General features: G+C 36.1%; 1 protein-coding gene across 28 annotated transcripts in view; it reads left to right on the top strand.

The window, feature by feature from the left end:
- Positions 1 to 23685, top strand: part of LOC105499843 (MAGUK p55 subfamily member 7-like) — a 112627-nt gene that overhangs the window by 57629 nt on the left and 31313 nt on the right. For 8 of the 28 annotated variants that reach the window (XR_011608070.1, XR_011608068.1, XR_011608067.1 and 5 more), the window contains 7 exons: positions 1891 to 2021; positions 3268 to 3330; positions 5025 to 5137; positions 5355 to 5510; positions 10460 to 10527; positions 11588 to 11841; positions 22999 to 23166. The gene's annotated coding sequence lies outside the window, so the exon portion shown is untranslated. The other 20 variants (XR_011608084.1, XR_011608089.1, XR_011608085.1 and 17 more) reach the window with 14 other exon arrangements.

Raw genomic sequence — 23685 nt, 5'->3', positions numbered from 1 at the left:
CCCGCCTCAGCCTCCTGTGTAGCTGGGAGTACAGGTGCCCGCCACCAACCCTGGCTAATTTTTTGTGGTTTTAGTAGAGACGGGATTTCACCATGTTAGCCAGTCCCCCGACCTCGTGATCCACCCGCCTCGACCCCGCTAAGTGCTGGGATTACAGGCCTGAGCCACTGCACCCGGCCTCACTCTTCCTCTTTCTAATCACAAGGAGTATTTTAAGTTTGTAGAAAATTTGAGTAGTATAAATTTGTAGAAAAATCTTCAGATACCAAGATGTAATCCACAGAAATTAATATGATTTAAACCAGTTAAGTATCACTGAAACATGACAATACTAGAATAGTCATAAAGCTATCTTTGAGCTTGAGCTTTCTTTACTGTAATTTTTTAATGTTAAAATGCAGCAAACATGTATGTAAAGAAGTTTTGTTGCTTTTTAAATGTAATATGTATATTTACAAAAACATACAAATCAGGCAATTCTGTTTTTCTAACATGTGAAAATTATTATGATATTATGAAAATTTTCAAACATATGGAAAACCTTGAAAGAACAGTACAATTAACGTCCATATCCTACCAACTTAGACTAAACAATTGTTAACATTTTGTCATATTTGCTTTCTGTATATGTGTGTGTTTCCCCCCCCCCCAAACATTTGAGAGAAAACTATAGACATCAACTACTTGACATCTAAAGACTTCATTATACATCACCTAAGAATAAGGACAGTGTCCTAAATAAACATAATAATCTTATCCCACCAAAGAAAATTAACACTATTTCCTTAATATCATATTGTCAATTCAAGATTCACGAATTGCATTTGATTGTTTAGTCTTTTAATCTATTTCTACTTGAATTTTTATCTTACTTATTTAGTGATAAAAGGGTTTGTATTTTTTTGCCTCAAGGTTCTCCCTGTCATGTCTGTTGTTGGTATGTAAACAATACTTACATGATACAGGAAAATTAATTTTGGACAAGATTCTGAAGTGAACCTATAGCAGACACAAGTATGGTTTACTGTGTTTCAAAATCTTGCTTATTGTTATGACCTTAACCTGAAAATTATATAAATGAATAACTATTTGTTTTATAGGTTCATATCGGGGGATTTTTTAAAAATACTTTGAATCATTATTGTTTTGTTTTCTTCTAGGAATTCTTTTAGTTGGACTCCCAGGGACTGGAAAGTCACTTCCTGAGCAGGAGAAGCTGATGTTCCTTTTTATTATGCTTCTAGATCCAAATTTGATGAGATGTTTGTGGTGTGGGAGTCAGCAGTATCAGAAATCTTTTTAGTACATTTTGATGTATCTTTCATACAATACTAAATTTTGTTAATTTTAAGGGAAGTGTGTATCTTCCCCTTTCTTTGATAATTACTTTTCTTTTTCCTTTTTTTAATTTCTATTTTTTGGGGCCTCTAGCTTTGCATGCTAATTAGTTTTGATAGCTAAAATAGCAACTGTGGGATCTTGATTTGGATAGCTTAATATATGAATTATTGAAAGAGCTAGTGGAAGTGCAAAATGAGGTTGGAGGCTACCAAAAATCTCTTAGGTTTTTTTTTTTTCATTTTATTCATCAATTTTATAGTATGGAATTAGGGAGTAATAAGCTTCAAACCTAATTGTATATGATATTTGTATATCTAGGAAGAATGAATGCCTAATTGCTTTTATTTTAAATCATTTTCTTTGGTATAGTTTTTTTTTTTTCCTCCCGAAGCTACTATTCTTAAATCAGTAAAAATTGACCTCCTTTTGTGTATTTTCTTACAATGAATATTTTTGTTGGCTTTTGACAGTTTTATAGAATTTTAATATTTATCTTGTTCAAAACTGTTAACTTCTTTCAGCTTATTTGAATCTTTTTTGTTGTCTTAGGGGAAGAAATGCGAATGTTCCTTGTGTTACATTTATTGAGGAATTAGATTCTGTTGGTGGGAAGAGAATTGAATCTCAATGCATCCATATTTAAGGCAGACCATAAATCAACTTCTTGCTGAAATGGATGGGTAATTGAGTCTCCTTTTGTCTTAGAATATGGTGATGCCTCCCAGCATTTGATATATGTAGAAGTGGTCTTATGCAAATTATTTCCATAAGGCATTTCATATCTAGAGATATGAAAAATGTGATGTGTATAGGAAACAGAGTAGTCCCTCAAGCAAGAAATCAAGACAAGCTTTTTCTCTCATTATTGTATTGTTTTCACTACTAATTGGATATTTGAATATCAACTCATTTAATTTGTGGTATTTATATACTTTTTCATTTGTTGTTGTACTTAAGATAGAAAAACAGTGATTCAAGCTGAGACTAGTAGTCTATTTGAAGAAATACACTTGTTTCTACACAGTTTATGACTAGCTTTTAATGTTGTGGCAGGTTTAAAGCTTACCTCAATGTTTATAATGTAAAAAGCAAGAGTTGATGTTGTTTTGAAAGAAGTGTCTTAAAAGTCAATATAAGACATTTTGAAACTACATAGGAAGCCCAGGAGCGAATAATTTGAATTGGTATGCTTGAAAGTAATTTTTTCAAAAATTAACCAGGCACCTAAACTTTTTTATATTAGGTTATCTTTTCCTACATAGACCAGATGATTGTGAAGATATGTAGCCACAGATGACTGGTGGTATTAGTCTCTTTTCTTAGCAGGCGGATCATGAGGTCAGGAGATTGAGACCATCCTGGCTAACATAGTGAAACCCCGTCTCTACTAAAAATACAAAAAAAAAAAAATTAGCTGGGCGTGGTGGCGGACGCCTGTAGTCCCAGGTACTCAGGAGGCTGAGGCACGAGAATGGCATTGAACCCAGGAGGTGGAGCTTGCAGTGAGCAGAGATCGCGCCACTACACTCCAGCCTGGGTGACAAGAGAGAGACTCCATCTCAAAAAAGAAAAAGAAAGAAAGAAAATAGTCAGTGGCTTGTACCTAGAAATTGGGGAGAAAATTTTTTAAAATAAATAAAAAATAAAAATAAATTTGTCAGGTATGGTGGCATGTGCCTGTTGTTCCAGCAACTTGAGAAGTTGAGGCAGAAGGATCACTTCTTCCCAGAAATTTGAGGCTACAGTGAGCTATGAAGGTACTCGTGCACTCCAACTTAGGCCACAAAGGGAGTCCTAGTCTCAAAAAAAAAAAAAAAAAAAAAAAAAAAAAAAAAAAAAAAAAAAAAAAAAAGTTTTGTGTAGAGCATTTCTACATGTGTGCTGTGCTTCAATGTTAGTGAAAATATGACATATTTTCCTATGTAGTTGTCAACCCAATGAAGGACTTATCATAATAGGAGCCACAAACTTCCCAGAGGCATTAGATAAGTAAGTATTAAAAGAAGATTTTTGTGAAGTGCTGTTTACATGCTACAAAATTATGCTAAAAGAAGTACATTGCAAAACATCATATTATATGATTCCATTTATAGGCAATGTCCAGAATAAGAAAATCCACAGAGACAAATTAGATTAGCTGTTACCAGAGGTTAGGGAGAGTGGCGAATGGCTGCCACTTGATATGGGATTTCTTTGTGGGGATGGGAATATTCTAAAATTAGATTGTGCTGATGGTTGTACAATTCTGAATATATTAAAAACCACTGAAGTATCCACTTTAAATTCTGTTATGTGAATTACATCTCAATAAAACTGTTAAAATATTTCTTTGTTGTATGTCACAAAAGTTTTATGTAGACAGCATTTTTAAAATAAATTCACTGTAGCATTATAACTAGGTTTAAAGTTACTATGAAAAAAATTTATTGTACAAGTTATTCATATTTTTATTTGATCACTAGTTTGTCACTGCCTAAGACTCTAGTCTAACATTCTGTACTTAGTCTAACATTCCGTACAAGTCTAACCACACACTTAGATGTGTGCTTCTCATAACAGTTTTTTGTGGAATTATTTGTTCCTGAACTGAGCTGCTTTCATGCTTTTGTTTCTGAGGGGTAGGCTATCTAGGTACACACATGTATCTAAATGAGCCTTGTTCTGCCTTCTGGTTATTGACACTGTTACTTGAGCCTTGTTTCAAAAGGAATTATCTGAATATTTACGTACAAAACTCCATCTGTTCTCTGGCTGCCCTTGGCTTCCCACTCATGTCATTAGGGTGTCAGTCCTGTTGAATCTGAGCTTTAGCATCATCAGTTTATTAATTTATATTTTCCTTTTACATTATTCCTGTAGTACCTTAATACTTCCTGGTCATTTTGACATGCAGGTTACAGTTCCAAGGACAGATGTAAAAGGTTGAACAGAAATTTTGAAATGGTATCTCAATAAAATAAAGTTCGATCAATATAAGTCTAATTATATCGAAACAAACATTATCATTTCTATAAAGTGGTGATACACAACTCACCCTGTGTGTGCTCCTTTCAGGGTAAATGTATTAATATTAAAAGGCCAGTTCATTTTTATCGTCTGTTTTTTTTTTACCATTAGTATGTTCATTTAAAAGTCCATTCCTTAGTTATTGTGTATCCAGGAGATTCTATTGTTTTGAACCCTGATTCTAAAGAAAGGTTTTTTTAGAGTATTCAGACAGATAATATTTGAGGAAATATATATGTATATACATATTTTCTAAGATGAATGTAAAATGCAAAGTAACAGAAAAAGCTTCAGAAACAGTAGCTCATGATATAGTCAGTATGGGGCCAAAAGAGAAGAATGCAAATTATAAAACAAAACATATGAAGATGTATTACCCATTTTAGTAATAAATGAAATTATTAAAGCTGCAGTAGTTTCAGAGATAGCTGGATCAATTCATTAAACTATATATGTTTCCTATAATTAGGGCACCTTTTATGTCCAAAGTAAGTATTTCCAGATGAAATTCAGAGAAAAAATGTCTAAACTATGGCTCAGAATAGCTATAGCTAGCTATTTTCTTTTTTTCCCTCAGAAGGTGAGTTTTTTGTTTTTGTTTTTTTGCGTTTGTGTTTTGTTTTGTTTTGTTTCTGTTTTGTTTTGTTTTGAGACAATGTTTCGTTCTTTTTGCCCAGGCTAGAGTGCAACCGTGCGATCTCGGCTCACTGCAACCTCTGCCTCCGGGGTTCAAGTGATTCTCCTGCCTCAGCCTCCCAAGTAGCTGGCATTACAGGTGCACACCACCACGGTAAGCTAATTTTTGTATTTTTAGTAGAGACGGGGTTTCACCATGTTGGCCAGGCTGGTCCAAACTCCTAACCTCAGGTGATCCACCCGCCTCAGCGTCCCAAAGTGCTGGGATTACAGGCATGAACCACTGCACCCAGCCAGAATGTGAGTTCTTTGTGAAGAGCTTCTTTTTACCTGTTTTGGACTTTTAGTGTTGTGTTCTCTTTTTACATTAGCCATTGATCCAGAAATTATAGCTCGAGGTACTACTGGCTTTTCTGGAGCAGAGTTGGAGAATCTTGTGAACCAGGCTGCATTAAACGTAGCTGTTGATGGAAAAGAAATGGTTACCATGAAGGAGCTGGAGTTTTCCAAAGACAAAATAATAATGGGTAGGTTTCACTCCACCTCCTGGGTTCACGCCATTCTCCTGCCTCAGCCTCCCCAGCAGCTGGGACTACAGGCACACACCGCCATGCCCGGCTAATTTTATATTTTTTTGTATTTTTAGTAGAGACGGAGTTTCACCGTGTTATCCAGGATGGTATTGATCTCCTGACCTCGTGATCCACCTGCCTCGGCCTCCCAAAGTGCTGGGATTACAGGCATGAGCCACAGCGCCCAGCCTCCTTTGTTTTTTCAAAAAATTTTCTCAGAAATATTTTTTGGTTTTAATTCTACAGGTCTTTCACATAGCTTTTCAGATGTACCCATAAGCATTTTATATTTTAATGCTGTGATAAATAGTATTATTTCAAAAATGTCAATTTCTTAATTTTTATTCCTAATGTAGAGAAACACACTTGATTTTGTATCTTGATCTTCTATCTTGCAACTTTGCAAAACTCATTTATTAGTTTAAGTCGCTTTTTAATGAATTTTATTGAGCATTCTGGATTTATTGAGTTGAGTATTGAAAAGCTGCTGAAGCTTAGAAGACAGTATCTATGAATAAAAAGAGTTTTACTTATTTCTTTCCAATCTGGATGTCTTTCAGTTCCCTTCCTTTTTCCTTTCCTTTCTCCTTTAAACATTTTTATTTATTTTTAATTTCTATAGGTTTTTGGGGGAACAGGTGGTATTTGGTTACACGAGTGATTTCTTTAGCAGTGATTTGTGAGATTTTGGTGCCCCCATCACCCAAGCAGTATACACACAACCCGATTTGTAGTCTCCTATCTCTCACCCCCTTCCCACTCTTTCCCCAAAGTCTCCAAAGTTCACTGTGTCATTTTTTTGTGTGTTGTTTTTTGAGACGGAGTCTCGCTCTGTCACCTAGGTTGGAGTGCAGTGGCGTGATCTCAGCTCACTGAGACCTCCGTCTCCTGGGTTCAAACAATTCTCCTGCCTCAGCCTCCCAAGTAGTTGGGACTACAGGCGTGTGCCACCACGCCCAGCTAATTTTTTGTATTTTTAGTAGAGACAGGGTTTCACCATGTTAGTCAGGATGGTCTCGATATCCTGACTTCGTGATGCACCCGTCTCGGCCTCCCAAAGTGCCGGGATTACCACTTTGTCATTCTTATGCCTTTGCATCCTCATAGCTTAGCTCCCAATTATGAGTGAAAACTTAGGATGTTTGGTTTTCCATTCCTGAATTACCTCACTTAGAATAATAGTCTCCAATCCTATCTAGGTTGCTGTGAGTGCCATTAATTCATTCCTTTTTGTGGCTGAGTAGTAGTCCATAGTGTGTGTGTGTCTGTGTGTGTGTGTGAGAGACACATTTTTGCAACTGCAAACTGTGCTGCTATAAACGGGTATGTGCAAATCTCTTTTCATGTAATGACTTCTTTTCCTCTGGGTAGATAGTAATGGGATTGCTGGATCAAACGATGGTTTTACTTTTAGTTCTTTAGGGAATCTCCACACTGTTTTCCATAGTGGTTGTACTAGTTTACATTCCCACTAGCAGTGTAGAAGTGTTCCCTTTTCATCATATCCATGCCAACATCTATTAGTTTTTTATTGTGTGCATTCTTGAAGGAGTAAAGTGGTATCTCATTGTGGTTTTGATTTGCATTTCCCTGATCATTAGTGACACTGTGCATTTTTCATATCTTTGTTGGACATTTGTCCATCTTTTCAGAATTGTCTATTCATGTCCTTAGCCCACTTTTTGATGGGATCTTTTTTTTCTTCTTTCTTTCTCTCTTTCTTTCTTTCTTTCTTTCTTTCTTTCTTTCTTTCTTTCTTTCTTTCTTTCTTTCTTTCTTTCTTTCTTTCTTTCTTTCTTTTTTTGATGGAGTCTTGCTCCGTCACCAGGCTGGAGTGCAGTGGCACAATCTTGTCTCACTGCAACATCTGCTTTCCGGATTCAAGCAATTCTTCTGCCTCAGCCTCCTGAGTAGCTGGGATTACAGGCGTGCCCCACCATGCCCAGCTAATTTTTGTATTTTTAGTGGTGAAGGAGTTTCACCATGTTGATCAGGCTGGTCTCGATCTCGTGACCTTGTGATCCACCCACCTTGGCCTCCCAAAGTGTTGGGATTAGAGGGGTGAGCCACCGTGCCTGGTCGGATTGTTTGTTTTTTTCTTGCTAATTTGTTTGAGTTTGTTGTAGATTCTGGATATTAGCTCTTTGTCAGATATATAGATTGTGAAGATTTTCTCTCATTCTGTGGGTTGTCTGTTTACCCTGCTCACTGTTCCTTTGGCTGTGCAAAAGCTCTTTAGTTTAATTAAGTCCCAGCTATTTATCTTTGTTTTTACTGCATTTGCTTTTGGGTTCTTGGTCACGAAATCCTTGCCTAAGCCAATATCTAGAAGAGTTTTTCCAATGTTATCTTCTAGAATTTTAATAGTTTCAGGTCTTAGATTTAAGTCTTTGATCCATCTTGAGTTGATTTTTGTATAAGGTGAGAAATGAGGATCCAGTTTCATTCTCCTACATGCCACTCACCTGTTTTCAGAAATGATTACAGTGGCTAGAACCTCCAGTACAATGTTGAATAGAAGAGGGAAGAACTGAAATTCCTGTCTCATTCTTGATCTGAGGGAAAACCATTCAGACTTTCCTCATTACATAGGATGTTAGCTGCAAATAACTTATTTTATTTTATTTTATTTTGAGGCAGGTTCTCACTCTGTCATCCAGGTCAGAATGCAGTGGCACAATTTTGGTTTACTGCAACCTCTTCCTCCTAGGCTCAAGGAATCTTCTCACCTCAGCCTCCTGAGTTGCTGGGACTATAGGTGTGTGCCACCACATCCAGATAATTTTTGTGATTTTTTGTAGAGACAGGGTTTCACCATGTTGCCTAGGCTATTCTAGTACTCCTGAGCTCAAGCAATCCACCCGCCTCGGTCTCACAAAGTCCTGCTGCAGATATCTTAAAGATGTCCTTTAACATGTTGAGGAAAATCTCTTGTATCCTTACTTTGCTGATATATTTTTAAAAAATGGGTAGTGGATGTTGAATTTTGTCAAATTTTCTGCATCTACTAGATAATCATATGGTTTTTCTTTTTAGTTTGTTAAGATGGTGATATCATTAATTGGCTTGCAAAGGTTAAATTTATTAAAATAAATCTTAAAATGCAGTTCTTTCATGAATTTTTTAGGTTAACTGCAAATCTTGTGCTCTCTTTAAAATTGTCTAAACTTTGTCAATTATTTTTTAAAATTCTGGCAAAACATATATAACCTAAAATGTACCGTTTTAACCACTTTAAAATGTACAACTTAGTGGCATTAAGTACACTTACAATGCTGTGCAAGCATCACTTCTATTTACTTCTGGAATTTTTTCATCATCCCAAACAGAGACTGTCTGTACCCATTAAATAATAAATCCCCATCATCCATCCCCTAGCTTCTGGTAACCTCTATTTTGCTTTCTGTCTCTATGAATTTGCCTATCGCAGGTACCTCATATAAGTGGAATCACCTGATATTTGTCCTTTTGTGTCCGGCTCATTTCACCTAACATAATATTTTTAAGAGTTATCTATATGGTAGCATGAATCAGTAATTTTTTTAATTTTTAGTTTTTATTTTTTTCAGACAGGCCTCACTCCATTGCCCAGCCTGGGGTGCAGTGGCTTGATTTTGGCTCATTGTAACCTTGATCTCCTGGGCTCAAGTGATCTTCCCACCTCAGCTTCCTGAGTAGTTTGGATCATAGGTATGCGCCACCATGACCCAGCTAAATTTTTTGTAGTTTTTGAAGAGCTGGGGTTTCGCCATGTTATCTGAGGTGGTCTTGAACTCCTGGGCTCAAGCAATCCTCTCACCTCAGCCTCCCAAAGTGCTGAGATTAAAGACGTGAGCCATCATGCCCAGCCAGTAACTTTATTTTTTTCTTATTGCTAAGTAATATTCTATTGTAGAGGTTTATCACATTTTATTTATCAGTTGATGGACATTGGGTTGTTTACAAGTTTTGACTATTTTGAGTGATGTTGCTATGAACTCCATTGTGGACATATGTTCCTCTTGGGTGAATATCCAGGAGTACAATTTTTGAGTCATAGGGCAACTGGTTTTAATCTTTTGAGGAACTATAAGACTGTTTTTCAAAGCAGCTATCCAATTTTACATTCCCACCAGCAGTGTATGAGTGTATGAGTGTTCCAATTTCTCCACATCCTTGCCTATACTTTTTTGTGTGTGTCTTTTTGATTATAGGCATTATAGAGGTGTGAAGTGTTCTTATTGTGGTTTTGATTTGCATTTCCCTAATGACTAATGATGTTGAACATCTTTTCAGATGGTTAATGGCCATTTGTCTGTCTTCTTTGTTTTGTTTGTTTGTTTGTTTGTTTTGAAATGGAGTTTCGCTCTTGTTGCCCAGGCTGGAGTGCAATGGCGCGACTTTGACTCACCACAACCTCCGCCTCCCGGGTTCAAGCGATTCTCCTGCCTCAGCTTCCCAAGTAGCTGGGATTACAGCATGCGCCACCATGCCAAGCTAATTTTGTAGTTTTAGTTCAGATGGGGTTTCTCTATGTTGGTCAGGCTGATCTTGAACTCCCGACCTCAGGTGATCTGCCCACCTTGGCCTCCCAAAGTGCTGGGATTACAGGCATGAGCTACTGCGGCCGGCCACTGTCTGTCTTCTTTGGTAAAATACCTAATCAGATTCATTGACCATGTTTTAATTGATGGTCTTTCTGTTGTTGAGTTGTAAGACTTCTTTATATATTCTGGTGAAAAGTATTTTTAGTACTCTTTTATCATAAACTTTATTATAAATCTTAATGTTCTTTATTGTTTTGTTTCTGTGCTTGTCCTTTTTTTAGTTTTAATTTTTTATATTTTTTGAGACAAAGTCTTGATCTGTCACCCAGGCTGGAGTGCAGTGGTGCAATCTCAGCTCACTGCAACCTCTGTCTCCAGGTTCAAGTGATTCTCATGCCTCAGCCTCCGGAGTAGCTGGGACTACAGGTGCGCACCACCACACCAAGGTAATTTTATGTATTTTTAATAGACTCAGGGTATCACCAGGGTGCCCAGGTTGGTCTCTAACACCTGAGCTCAGGCAATCCACCTGCCTTGGTCTCCCAGAGTGCTAGGATTACAGGTGTGAGCCACCAAGTCCAGCCTGTTTCTGTGTTTTACACTTCTATCTCATCAACCTCTTTGCCTTTTCTCAGGAATTTAGCAATGGCAGCATATATTTCTTTATTTTAATCTTGGTTTTATAAATTGCTTCCTTGCCTAAAAGAAAAAAAAATTATTTTTATTACCCAACAATTTCTTAGCCCACTCATACCCACTACTTCCCTGTAATCCACATTATCTCCTAAAGAAGGGATTGGAAGGATTACTTTATCTTGCTTAGGGAACTTTCTTTATGTTGGTGAGGAATTGCTTTCATGAAATTTTACTCAGTTGGGGAAACCAGGGAAAAGCAGGCATGCTGCTGCTTCACTCAGGAACACTGGCCATATTGAAAGGATTAGTAGACCCTCAGCAAATTATCTAGGATACTAATAGCTGCCATCTCATTAATTGTCAGGGTTTCTTATAAATCAAAGGGGAAAACAGAACTTACATAACAAAATATTCTGCTATAAAGGTGGCAAATATTTGACTAAAACTGGTATGTTTGTTCCACGTAACAAAACTAGAACCGAGTTTCTGCCTTTCTCATTCCCCTTACGTTTTTATTTTTATTCGTGTATTTATTTTTTGAGGCAGGGTCTCACTCTGTCATCCAGGCTGGTATGCAGTGGTGTGATCTTGGCTCGCTGCAAACTCCACGTCCTGGGTTCAGGTGATCCTCCCACCTTAGCCTACTGAGTAGCAGGGATCACAGGTGTATACCACCATGCCCAGCTAATTTTTTGTAGAGACAGGGGTCTTCCTATATTGACCAGGCTGGTCTCGAACTCCTGAGCTCAAGTGATCTGTCCACCTTGGCCTCTAAAAGTGCTAGGATGACAGGCGTGGGTCAGCATGCCTGGCCACATTTTCATTTTTTATTTGACAAATGTCTTTTTCCCCTTTATGTCATGCTTCCAGGTGTCACTCTGGAAGTGTCACTCTGGAAGTGTCAATTTGAAATGACCACACACTGAATTGTGAAGGTTATTGAGGACATCCATCTCATGAATGAGAAAGCTCAGGAAGTCTGAGCAGATGGCTCTGGAAGCAAGAAGGAGGAAAGATAAACTTCTCTTCCTTCCATGCTGAGATTCTGCCCATTATTTCAATGTACACTACAAAAACCACAGATGAACATCAGTTGTTTAACTACAAGAAGAAAAATATTCAAGGTAAAGTAATTGTGAGGGGAACTGTTTTCCAAAAGCCAATTATTCTATGGGCAAAGTTCAGCATATACTAGATGAATAACAGGTGTAAGGTTAGATCTCATGGTTTTGATTTGCATTTTCCTGAGGATTAGTGACATTGAACTTTTTTTATGTACTCATTGGCTGTGTTTATTTTATTTTGTTGAGAAGTATTTATTAGGTTCATTTTGCCAATTTTTAAATTATTTGGGTTTTTTTATTTAAACAAAAATATTCAAGATAAAGTAATTGTGAGGGGAACTGTTTTCCAAAAGCCAATTGTTCTATTGGCAAAGTTCAGTATATACTGGATGAATAACAGGTGTATAGTTAGATCTCATGGTTTTGATTTGCATTTTCCTGAGGATTAGTGACATTGAACTTTTTTTATGTACTCATTGGCCATGCTTATTTTATTTTGTTGAGAAGTATTTATTAAGTTCTTTTGCCCATTTTAAATTATTTGGTGTTTTTGTTTGTTTGTTTGTTTGTTTGTTTTGTTTTTTTGCTACTGAGTTGTTTGAGTTTCTTATTTTGGGTATTAAACCCTGGTCATATGTATAGGTGGCAAATATTTCTTCCATTCTATAGGTTGTCTCTTGATTCTAAAGAGGCCTTTTTGATGTAATCATATTTGTTGATTTTTGTTTTTGTTGTCTGTGCTTTTGAGGTTTTATCCATAAAATCCATGCCTGGACCAATGTCATGAAGTATTTCCCCTATGTTTTCCTTTAGTAGCTTCATAATTTTTGGTCTTGCATTTAAGTCTTTAATCCATTTTGAGTTGATTTTTGTGTATGGTGAGAGATAAGGATCTAATTTCATTCTCTGCAAAAGTATAACATTCCTACCTTTGAAAAATTAGAGGTCAGGCGCGGTTGTCTCACGCCTGTAATCCTAGCACTTTGGGAGGCTGAGGTGGGTGGATCACAAGGTCAAGAGATTGAGACCATCCTGGCTAACACGGTGAAACCCCGTCTCTACTAAAAATTTAAAACACACACACACACACACACACACACACACACACACACACACAATATTAGCCGGGCATGATGGCTCATGCCTGCAGTCTCAGCTACTTGGGAGGCTGAGATAGGAGAATTGCTTGAACTCGGGAGACAGAGGTTGCAGTGAGCCAAGATCGCACCGCTGCACTCTAGCCTGGGCGACAGTGTAAGACTGCATCCAAAAAAAAAAAAAAAATGAGCAATTAGAGATAAATGAGTGGAACGTTTGCTTTTGGATTTTATAAATGGGATAATTTTTTCAAATAGTAAGTACAATTAAATATTGTGGGCTTAGAAGTCAAGCATAGTTATCTTTAAATCTTGACTCTACCTGTCACTTACTATTGTGCAACATTGGACAAGAAGGCTCTTTGTACATTGTGGAACACAGAATAACTCCTTAGTAACTATTAATTGTGGTAACAATAAATATTAATAGTAGTATTACTACTACTATTATAGTAGTATAGTAGTAGTTTCTAAGAAATTTCAATTATTTAATGCCTTGAAAGATAAGAAAAAATTTCTTTACTACTGTTACTATTAAACTACTACTACTATTATGGTAGTAATACTATTACTATAAACATAATAGTAGTAATACTACTACTATAATAATGACTAATGTTATTGTGAGTATTGGGTTAATTTTTAAGTTTGGTTAAGAAGCTTGGTAAACCCAGAGCTTTTACGACTAGGAGCATTACTGTTTTAAATGTTTAGTTATTTTCAAAATTTCTCAATACTGTCTCTCTTAAAGCCGGCTCAAAGTGTCTAATGTATTCAACCTCATAGAAAATAATGTTTGGAGATAAAACTGAACTGAATTTGTCACAGTAGAAAATCTACCTTCTGAGACATGTAGGACATTGTAATGAGGCAAAATTTGGCTCCAAATTTCTGGAATTAAGTGAATTGAGTAAAGTACCCAAGTCACCATTTTCAGTCAAGAGAAAATATACACTTTGGGATAAGGGGGTGGTAGAGAATCATGCAATTCTTCTGCCACTTAATACAAACAAATTTAAAATAGAAGGTAATCTGTCTCAGAGATTAAGTTAAGAAGCATCTTAACAACAGAATTATTCTAAAATGATTTCCTTGATGATCAATTTAAAAATCATGTCATTGCGGTAATTGAAATTGCAATGCATAACACGTAGTGGTGGTGGGAGCTGCTGAGTTTCAGAGGACTAACAGTACCATCATGACACTCAATCTATGCCCTGATGATAGGGTTGCCCAGGGTGGTGAGATACTGGTGTATTCATGCTGACCTTGTTGGAAACAAATGAGTTCTAAGAAATTTCAATTATTTAGTGTCTTCAAAGATAAGAACAAAATTACTTTAAAACATTGAATTGCAATTAGACATATAAATATCTGACATTTTTTTCCCTCAATCATTACTCTGTTTTGCAGTTTGGGCATCTAAACTTCAGAATACAGTCAATTCTTGGCCAGGCACGGTGGCTCACGCCTGTAATCCTAGCACTTTGGGAGGCCGAGGCAGGTGGATCACGAGGTCAGGAGATTGAGACCATTTCAGCCTATATAGTGAAAACCCGTCTCTACTAAAATACAAAAAATTATTCGGGCATGGTGGCGCATGCCTGTAATCCCAGTTACTTGGGAGACTGAGGCAGGGGAATCGCTTGAACCCGAGAGGCGATGTTGCGCTTAGCTGAGATCGTGCCACTGCCCTCCAGCCTGGCAACGTAGCAAGAGTCTGTCAAAAGAGAAAAAGAGAGGAAGAGAGGAAAAGAGGAAGGGAGGGAGCAAGAGAGGGAGGGAGGAAGGGAGGGAGGGAGGGAATTCTTAATAGATCAGGCCACAGAGTTCTTAAATTCTGGAATGAAATGTGTATGGTCTTATATATTCTCAAGCAAAGTACTGTATGGTACTTCTGTGAAACTTCACGGTTTTAATTCCATGATATGAGAGAGATATAGGCGAAGAGTTTGACCTGGATTCTTTTGGAGACTGCTCTATTTTAGTTAGGCTTACTAGTGTGGATTAGCTGTAAAATGTATCTCTGGAGAGCTGAATGACTTTAATAGTTGAATGAGGGACTTTTAATATTGACGTTTTGGAAGTGGATCAACACCTACAAAGAACAACAATTTCCTTTTATTTATTAATATAAGCCTGCCCCATCTGTTAACATCTTACTACTGCTTTTGAGAGCTACTTAGCATTGCTCCTAGTCAGTAACAATGAAGTGAGAGTATTAGTTAAAATGGAGAGTATTAGCTCTGCTTTTAGATTTTAGAGAAAACTCCATACTGTTTTCCCTGGCTCTACTAATTTACATTCTCACCTACACTGTAAAAAGTAGTCCCTTTTCTCGGCATCCTCTCCAACATTTAGTTATTTTTTGTCTTTTTGATAATAGTCATTGTAACTGGGTTAAGATGATGGCCCGTTATAGTTTTGATTTGCATTTCCCTAATGATTAATGGTGTTGGGTATTTTTTCATATACTTGACCATTTGTATGTCTTCTTTTGAGATATGCCTATTCAGGTCACATGCCCAATTTTAATCAAATTATTACTATTTTTTATTTTTAGTTCCTTGTGTTTTCTGAATATTAGTACTTTGTCTGAAGCTTGCAAATATTTACTGCCATTCTTTGGATTGCTTCTTCCCTCTGCTGATCGTTTCCTTTGCTGTGAAGATTTTTTTTTTATATAGTCCCATTTGTGTATTTTGTTTTTGTTGTCTATGTTTTTGAGGTCTTATCCTTAAAACCTTTGCCTAGACCTAATGTCCTGAAGCAATTCCCTTTTCCTTGTTTTTTCTTCTAGTAGTTTTATAGTTTTGGGTCTTACATTTAATTCTTTAATCCATTTTGAATTGATTTTTGCATATGGTAAGAGTTAGAGGTCTAGATTCTAGAAATCCTGCTGAGTATTTATTCAAAGGAAAGAAAATTAGCATATCAAAGAGATATCTGTCCTTCTATATTTATTGCAGTACTAGTCATGAGAGCCAAGATATGGAATCAACCTAAATGTCCATCAACAGATGAACAGATAAGGAAATGTGGTCTATATATCCAATAGAATACTATTTAACCATGAAAAAGAATGAAATCCTGTCATTTGCAGCCTACATAGATGAACCTGGAGGACATTATATTAAGTGAAATACGTCAGTCACATAAATATAAATACTGCATGTTCTCACTAATATGTGGGAGCTAAAAATGTGAATGCACAAAAGTAAAGAGCAGAATTATGGTTATTAGAGGCTGCAGAGTAGGGATGAGGGAAACATAGTGAGGGGTTGGTCAATGGATAAAAAAGTGTAGTTACATAGGAGGATAAGTTCCAGTGTTCTATAGCACTGTAGGATGAATATAGTTAACAGTAATTTGTGGTACATTTTCAAAAAGCTAAAAGAATTTTTAATATTCCCAACACAAAGAAATAAAAAATGTTTAATGTGATGGATGTAATTACCCTGACTTGATCATTACACATTATGTACATGCATGAAAATATCACTCTGTATCCCATAAATATGTACAATTACTACATGTCAACTAAAAATGAAAGAAAAAAAAATGAAGGATAATTAAGTTACCATCTGAATGACATTTGGGCAACTAAATATTTTATGGGCTATGTTCCCTTTCCACAATCATTGATTTAGGTTATTAATATTTCATCATGATTTCATGAGTCAATTCAAGGGAACTAAATCATCTATTTTAGAACTACAGGAAAAAAGTTAGAAGGCAACTGATAATTATTAAATATTGCAATGTATGTAATAAAAGATAAATATTATTGTTCACCTACAAACTATCTTGCTATCATTAATTTTAGTCCAGTGATTGTTTTGTATCACATGCTAATTATAGGTATGAATTCTGCAAACAGTTTTGATTTACTCATGACTATTCTTGTTACAAGATTGGGCTAGCTATAGCAGAGCTGGTTGACATGAAAATACAGTCTGAACCTTGTTGAAAACTGGTCTGTAGTTTTGAGGGAATATCTAAATTGGCCAATAACTTTGCAGGATTAAATTTTATTTTCATGTGGGCTGGTTGATATTTCTTAGCCCTTAGCCAGCTTGTATCTATGGAGTTCATTCAGAAAAGCTGTTAGGCAAGAAATAGGATCCATGATTTGGGCAGAATTGTGGCAGCGACAGGACTACCATTTTTCTTGCTTATAGGTATTATTCAAATATTTCACAATAGATAGATGGAGCTGTGCTATTACAATAACTTGGAATTACAAACTGTTAAGAGGCTCTGCAAGGAGTATGTCTGTGTGAAAGAGCTATGGGCTTGTCATTATGTCCTCAGTGGAGACTTGGATGACTGAATTCCCAAATGGATAGATGATACTGTAGGCCAAGGTGACCATGAAGATAATTTATAGTTTCTCCTGACATTTGACCCCAAAGTTGACCATTGAGTGCAAAAAAAATTTAATGAGTGATGATTTTAGTCAAAAAAATTATTATGGAAGTTTTGTGCTACATTTTCAAATTGCTTTATCTGATTTCCATTCTTAACAATAACTTAATAACTTTGATTATGTCTTTTAAAGTACCTGGAAGTCTTTTTTAATCAAAGAGATCAGATGTTAATGCTCATATTTCTGGGAAAGGCTGTTCTTGGAATGTTTACTATTGCCTGTGACCTGACTGAGGGGGAAACTGATCTAAAACATGAGTGAATGTAGAGAGTGGCACGCTTCAGGCCTCTGGAGATAGCTCTTGAAATTGAGATGAGACCTCATTCTCTCACAATATGTAAGAGTTGCCTGAGAGTAAGTGATTTAAAGTCCAAATAAATGTAAGCTTTATGAGACAGTGGTTCCCAAGAGTTTCTATTATAAAACTCCCTTATTAACAGAATAATCAATTTTGATTTTAGTATTCATTAATTGATGAAATCCACAACAGAAAACCTCCATGAATCCAGTAACATTTTAAATTAAATTTATGTAATTTATTCTTTATGTCTGTTATATTGTCTATAAATCATACCCCTTCTTATAGTCCTTCAATGGCCTTTGGAATAAAATAAAACTCTTTTTTTTTTAATTTCTATTTTTTTATTATTATTATACTTAAAGTTCTAGGGTACATGTGCATAACGTGCAGGTTTGTTACATATGTATACTTGTGCCATGTTGTTGTGCTGCACCCATCAACTCGTCAGCACCCATCAACTCGTCGTTTACATCAGGTATAACTCCTCTTTATCATAACCTTCAAGGTGCTGAGACCCATCCCCTGCCTACCTCAGTGATCTTGTTCTCCCATCCCATTCCTTCTTTCTCGCTGTATGCTTCAACCATACAGGTCTCATTTCTGATCCTTGAAAATATCAAGGTCATTCCAAACTCTACACCTTTGTCCTTATTTTTACTTCTACTTAGAATGCTTTTCCTCATCATTGCAATAGAGAAGACAATGATTGGATCTCATTGTCATGTAATCCTTATTTCAGAGAGGCCTTCCTGACAACCCAATCTGAACTAGCCTTCTCTACTTGCCACTTCACTTATTGATAGCCTACTACATGGTAACAAAAAAAGTTGAATATCCTTTTATTAGCTTAAGAAAAATCCTAGTGAGGGTCTGTTTATTAACAGTGAATAGTGCTATCTCCCTTATTTGAGAAGTAGGTATATGTTTTCCTACACTCTAAAATTGCCCATTTTTACCTAAGATTGTGTAGAAAGACATTCTATAAAGTATTCTTTCTTTATATTCGGAAATTTTCTCTGTAATAAGTAAATGGGGAAATGGATTTTCCAATTTATTACTCTAAAATTGAACATTTGGAAGAACTATTGCTAATCCTGGCATTAAATTATCTGGGGATATTATACTACCTGATGAATTTTTTTAAGGAAAGAAAAAGGATTATCATGTTGGTTTCAGAATTTACAAATTAAGTTACACTAAATTCTTGAGGTGTTAGAAAAATAATCTATATCGTATATTGTTCTGGAGCCAACTTGCTCTGGCTCATATAAGTTCTGCTTTTTAATTTCCAGGAACTTTGCAAACAGGTTGATTTTGCATGAAAGCTTGAAATTGGCCATGGTGGGAGTATTTACATCATTGAAATTGGCAAATGCTACATACCATGACTTCCTCCGCTTTTCTCCACCCCAGCCAGACAACCAGAATACCAGCATATCATTGTATATAACTAAAATTTCAGAAGCTGAATTATTAAGCTATATATAATGTCAACTCAGTGATGACAAAGGAATATGGATAGCTCAAATTAGTCAAGTTACCTTTATGGGTGTTTGGATTTAAAAAGTCACACATTTTGGGCATGGAAGAAAAAGATTTTCAAAAATAAATTATTTGTACACAGAGATAGATAGTAAAGATAAAAAAATCATGATCTTTATGTTTGCTTCTTATATAAGTCAGGCTGCTGAATTATTTCAAAATATGTTTAAAATATATACTCTGGGCTGAGCAGATGGCTACCTTCTGGTACTTGTGTTATCAGCTTTCCCCAACTCTAATACTAATAACAGAGCTCAACTAACTGATTTTATATGCATTATATCTTAGTTATAGTGAGTGTCTTAGACCATTTCCTTGGGGAAAGAAAAGGATTCAAAGAAGAGTTCGCTGGAGGCCCTGATTAATTATAGTATGTAATGTTGGGGCAAGTAAAGACTAATGAGTGTTGACCTAAGGTTTTCAGTAGTCAATGGGAAAGGGCTTAAAGGAAAATTACATGAAAAGGCTGGGCTTTGGGTATTATTCTCTGACAAGAACATCTTTAGGGTTGTACTACACAGAGGCACAAGATATCTATCTTGCTATGAGAACAGAGACAAATTATTTGTGTCAATTCAGAGACAATAATACTATTTGGCAATACCTGTATGAAGGTATAAATAGTAAGATGTAGGTCCTATATTGATTAGTTTCTTTTAGAGTGACGCAACAGCCTATATGGAAGCCTCCAGTTTGTTTCTTCTGAGACCTGAAATTAAATGTCCTCCATCCAAAATAAAATTTGAGAAACAAAAGCATCCTGAAATCCTCTCCCTCCCATCCCACACTCTGCATTCTGTGATAAACAATTGGAAAGTTTGGATAATTCTAAGGAATTGTGTTAGAGCTCATTGTTTAATCTTTTGTAACGTCTTCAAACAGGTTAATCTTATTTATCCGAGGGGAGAAAGTGACTTTCTTTAATCATCTTTGGATGGTGCTAATTATAATTATGTTCTTGGAAGAGGGCTTCATTTTTAGTCTTGCTGCATTTCTAGGACTTAAATATCTTTGGAGCACTATAAATACTTCCCAAAGGATAATATATCATCTGTATGTAGCTAAACAAGTTGTGGTTCTTGATTAGTTTTTATTGTGCAAGAAACTATGAACCCATCAAATGGCCTCACTCTCTGAGAAAAAAAAAAAAAAAAGAAAGAAACTTTTAGGAAAGAGAAAATATAATACAATTTGGCCAAAACTAATTTCCTGAATACTAAATAAGCCCATATTCTTGAAAAAATAATCCCAGAACAGTAGATCTCAGGAGTCAGTATGAAGGTGCCACTGGTATTCTTGAGACCAGGAGTGGTGAAGGTAATTATAAGGAGTGGTGAAGATAATACTACAATTAATACTGCTACAACCTTTATCTCCTACCATTTGCTGAAAGTAACATTTTATTCCTCAGTCTTCACATATAAACCTGTTAAGTTGGCATTTTAAAAATATAATTTTGTAGATGATAACGTGAACAATCAGAAAAAGTAAGACAACCCACTCAGATTTTTTTAGGTGCCAGGGCTAGGATTAAGACCCAAATATCTGTCTCTTCAAAGCCTATGGTGGTTTTTTTTGTTTTGTTTTGTTTTGTTTACATTTTCAATAGGCACATACTTTCTTACTCTAAAATTAATTTTGTATCCTGCATTTTCACTTAAAAATAATAGAAGAATTTCCTCCATGCGATTAACACTCTTCATAAACATAATTTTCATTGCATCCTAACATTCCATTCTAGGATTATTCTTCATAGTAATAAAATTTCAATTGTTTTTATTTTTATGTGTATCTTTGTACTACTTAAAACTAAATCATTACAAAACATAATATGTAAAGGCTAGGCTGGTTAGACTGAGATCTAGATGAAAAGCCTCCCAGAAATGGGGAGGGAAGACTAATGCTTTAGTCTATATTCACTACTGCAGGTCATTTCCCTGGAAGCCACTTGCTAAGCAAATGTGGGTAAAGGTCAGCTTGTGTTTAATTTTTTAAAAATTAAGACTTTTAATATAACATTCCAAATGTATTGTCTCCTCTCTGAATTGCTAAGGTCTTTCATCTTATCCAGCTTCTGACTTTTTGTTAGTGCTCTGATTGTACTCCTCTTGATAAAGTATTCCTTAATGTCTCTTCCACTTTGAATTTTGCATTCTTAGAAAGTCATTTGGAACTTCTTATGCCAGCAAATAAACACCACAATGTTTTAAGTTCTGCTAAAACTTTTTTGTTCACTACTGAATTCCAGTTACAAATTTGAGTGTCTTTCCGACTGACTACCTGTATTGAATCCATACCTAAAACATGTTGCACTTCAAACATCTTGTTCAATAGTTTTGTCTGCCTTATTACCTCAATCTAAGCTGCTTGAAGAAGAAATCTTCTCGGCCAGGAGCTGTGGCTCATGCCTATAATCCCAGCACTTTGGGAGGTCGAGGCAGGCAGATCACGAGGTCAGGAGATCGAGACCATCCTGGCTAACACGGTGAAACCCTGTCTCTATTAAAAAATACAAAAAATTAGCCGGGCATGGTGGCGGGCACGTCCCAGCTACTCGGGAGACTGAGGCAGGAGAATAGAGTGAACCCGGAAGTGGGAGCTTGCAGTGAACCCACATCGCCCCGCTGCACTCCAGTCTGGGCGAGAGAGCCAGACTCTGTCTCAAAAATAAAAAAATAAAATAAAAAATAAAAAATTTTTAAAAAGATAAAAAGAAATATTATCTAAAAAAGCATGAGATGTATTTATAAAGAACTATCACATTTCTACCAGTTGTTTCAAACAGCTACGTAGGAATTCAATTTTTATTTTTATTGATTTTTTTTTTTTTTTTGAGGTAGAGTCTCGCTCTGTCGCCCAGGCAGGAGTGCAGTGGCGCGATCTGGGCTCACTGAAAGCTCCACTTCCCAGGTTCATGCCATTCTCCTGCCTCAGCTTCCCAAGTAGCTGGAACTACAGGAGCCCGCCACCACGCCTGGCCAGTTTTTTGTATTTTTAGTAGAGAGTTTTTTGTATTTTTTGTATTTTTAGTAGGGTTTCACCATGTTAGCCAGGATGGTCTCAATCTCTTAACCTCGTGATCCGCCCACCTCGGCCTCCCAAAGTACTGGGATTACAGGTGTGAGTCACCACACCCGGCCCAATTCTTATCTTTTTCAATCCAAAAATATTACTTGAGCAATATTATCTCCCACCATTTACCGAAAGTAATATTATATTCACCAGTCTTCACACATAAAGCTGTTAGGTTGGTATTCTTTAAAAACTATTTTACAGATGACTGGCATCTTAGTAGATACTGGGCATACAGTAAAGAACAAATTTAAAATGATCCCTGCCTATGGGGTGCATAAAGTCTAACAGAAGAGGTACATATAAAGTACATAGGCATTTTTTTCTTTAATTGTGTATTATACAGTACATCCCTGATGTTCTCTTACAAATATAAACCGTAGTAACAGTATTTGTTTTGGAGTTTAAAATTTTTGTTCATATTTATTCTTAAACTAAATTACAAACTTTGAAGTGTGTATCCATTGGTTTTCTAGCAATCTATGTGATTAAGAAAAAGTCTAAAGCAAAATGAACTTGTATGATTTTGTTGGTTGGTTGGTTGGTAGGTCACTTATTCATTAAATGATAGGATACTTAAAAAAAAAATTCGTAGTGCCTTTTTTTTTTTTTCTGTCATGGAACTACTTTATTCTCAGGTCTTCCAGAAAATTAATGGATTCCTAACAAGAAAATACATCTGTGGTGTGCCAGAGCACTGTATGGCTTTGCTAAACCGCACAAACTATGAAAGAGCTTGTCAGATGTGCCAGTAAATCTTCCCTTTCTTGCCATAGGTCCAAAGATCTTATAAAGGAAGCTATCCTTGCTAATGACTTTATGAAGAACTTAGAGCTGTCACAGATCCAGGAGATTGTGCATTGTATGTACCCAGTGGGAGTATGACAAAGACAGTTGCATCATCAAAGAAGGAAATGTGGGGTCACTGGTGTATGTCATGGAAGGTACGGTTTGTAACTCCAATCGTCTGACATTCAAATAGTCTCTTTTCATCTTATCAGCCTGCACACAGATGGCAGTGCATTACATGGAAAATTCCATTTTTCCTTCTTTTATTGAGAAATTAGTTTGAAAAGAATTGAAACACTACTTAGATACAGTGGTTAACTAAGTGAAGTGTTTGTGTTTAGAATATTAATATGATAATCCAGAATTTTTTCAGACATGGATAAAGTTAAAAATGTGAAAAAAGAAATGCCGTTTATTACACTGAATAAGACTGCATGTAGTCAGGTCACTGAGCAAACCTACAAAGCTTCAGCAGAAGCTGGAGATCGCTGGAAGTATTTTTGGTCTGATAATTTAAATGCCTTCAACTCCACCCTTAACTTTTAATATGTGACTAGTTTTCCTGCTATGAAGCTTCAGTAAAAAGAAAATGTTTTTCATGTGCATGACAGAGGCAGATAATAAAGGTTGGATGGCATATCACCTGCCTAAATAGGAATGATAGCTTGTTTCAT

The sequence above is a fragment of the Macaca nemestrina genome, chromosome 9 (assembly GCF_043159975.1).
Source record: "Macaca nemestrina isolate mMacNem1 chromosome 9, mMacNem.hap1, whole genome shotgun sequence".
In the NCBI taxonomy this organism is placed as follows: Eukaryota; Metazoa; Chordata; class Mammalia; order Primates; family Cercopithecidae; genus Macaca; species Macaca nemestrina.
The sequence above is the reverse complement of the archived record's forward strand: the minus strand, read 5'-3'. Positions and strand labels throughout refer to the sequence as shown.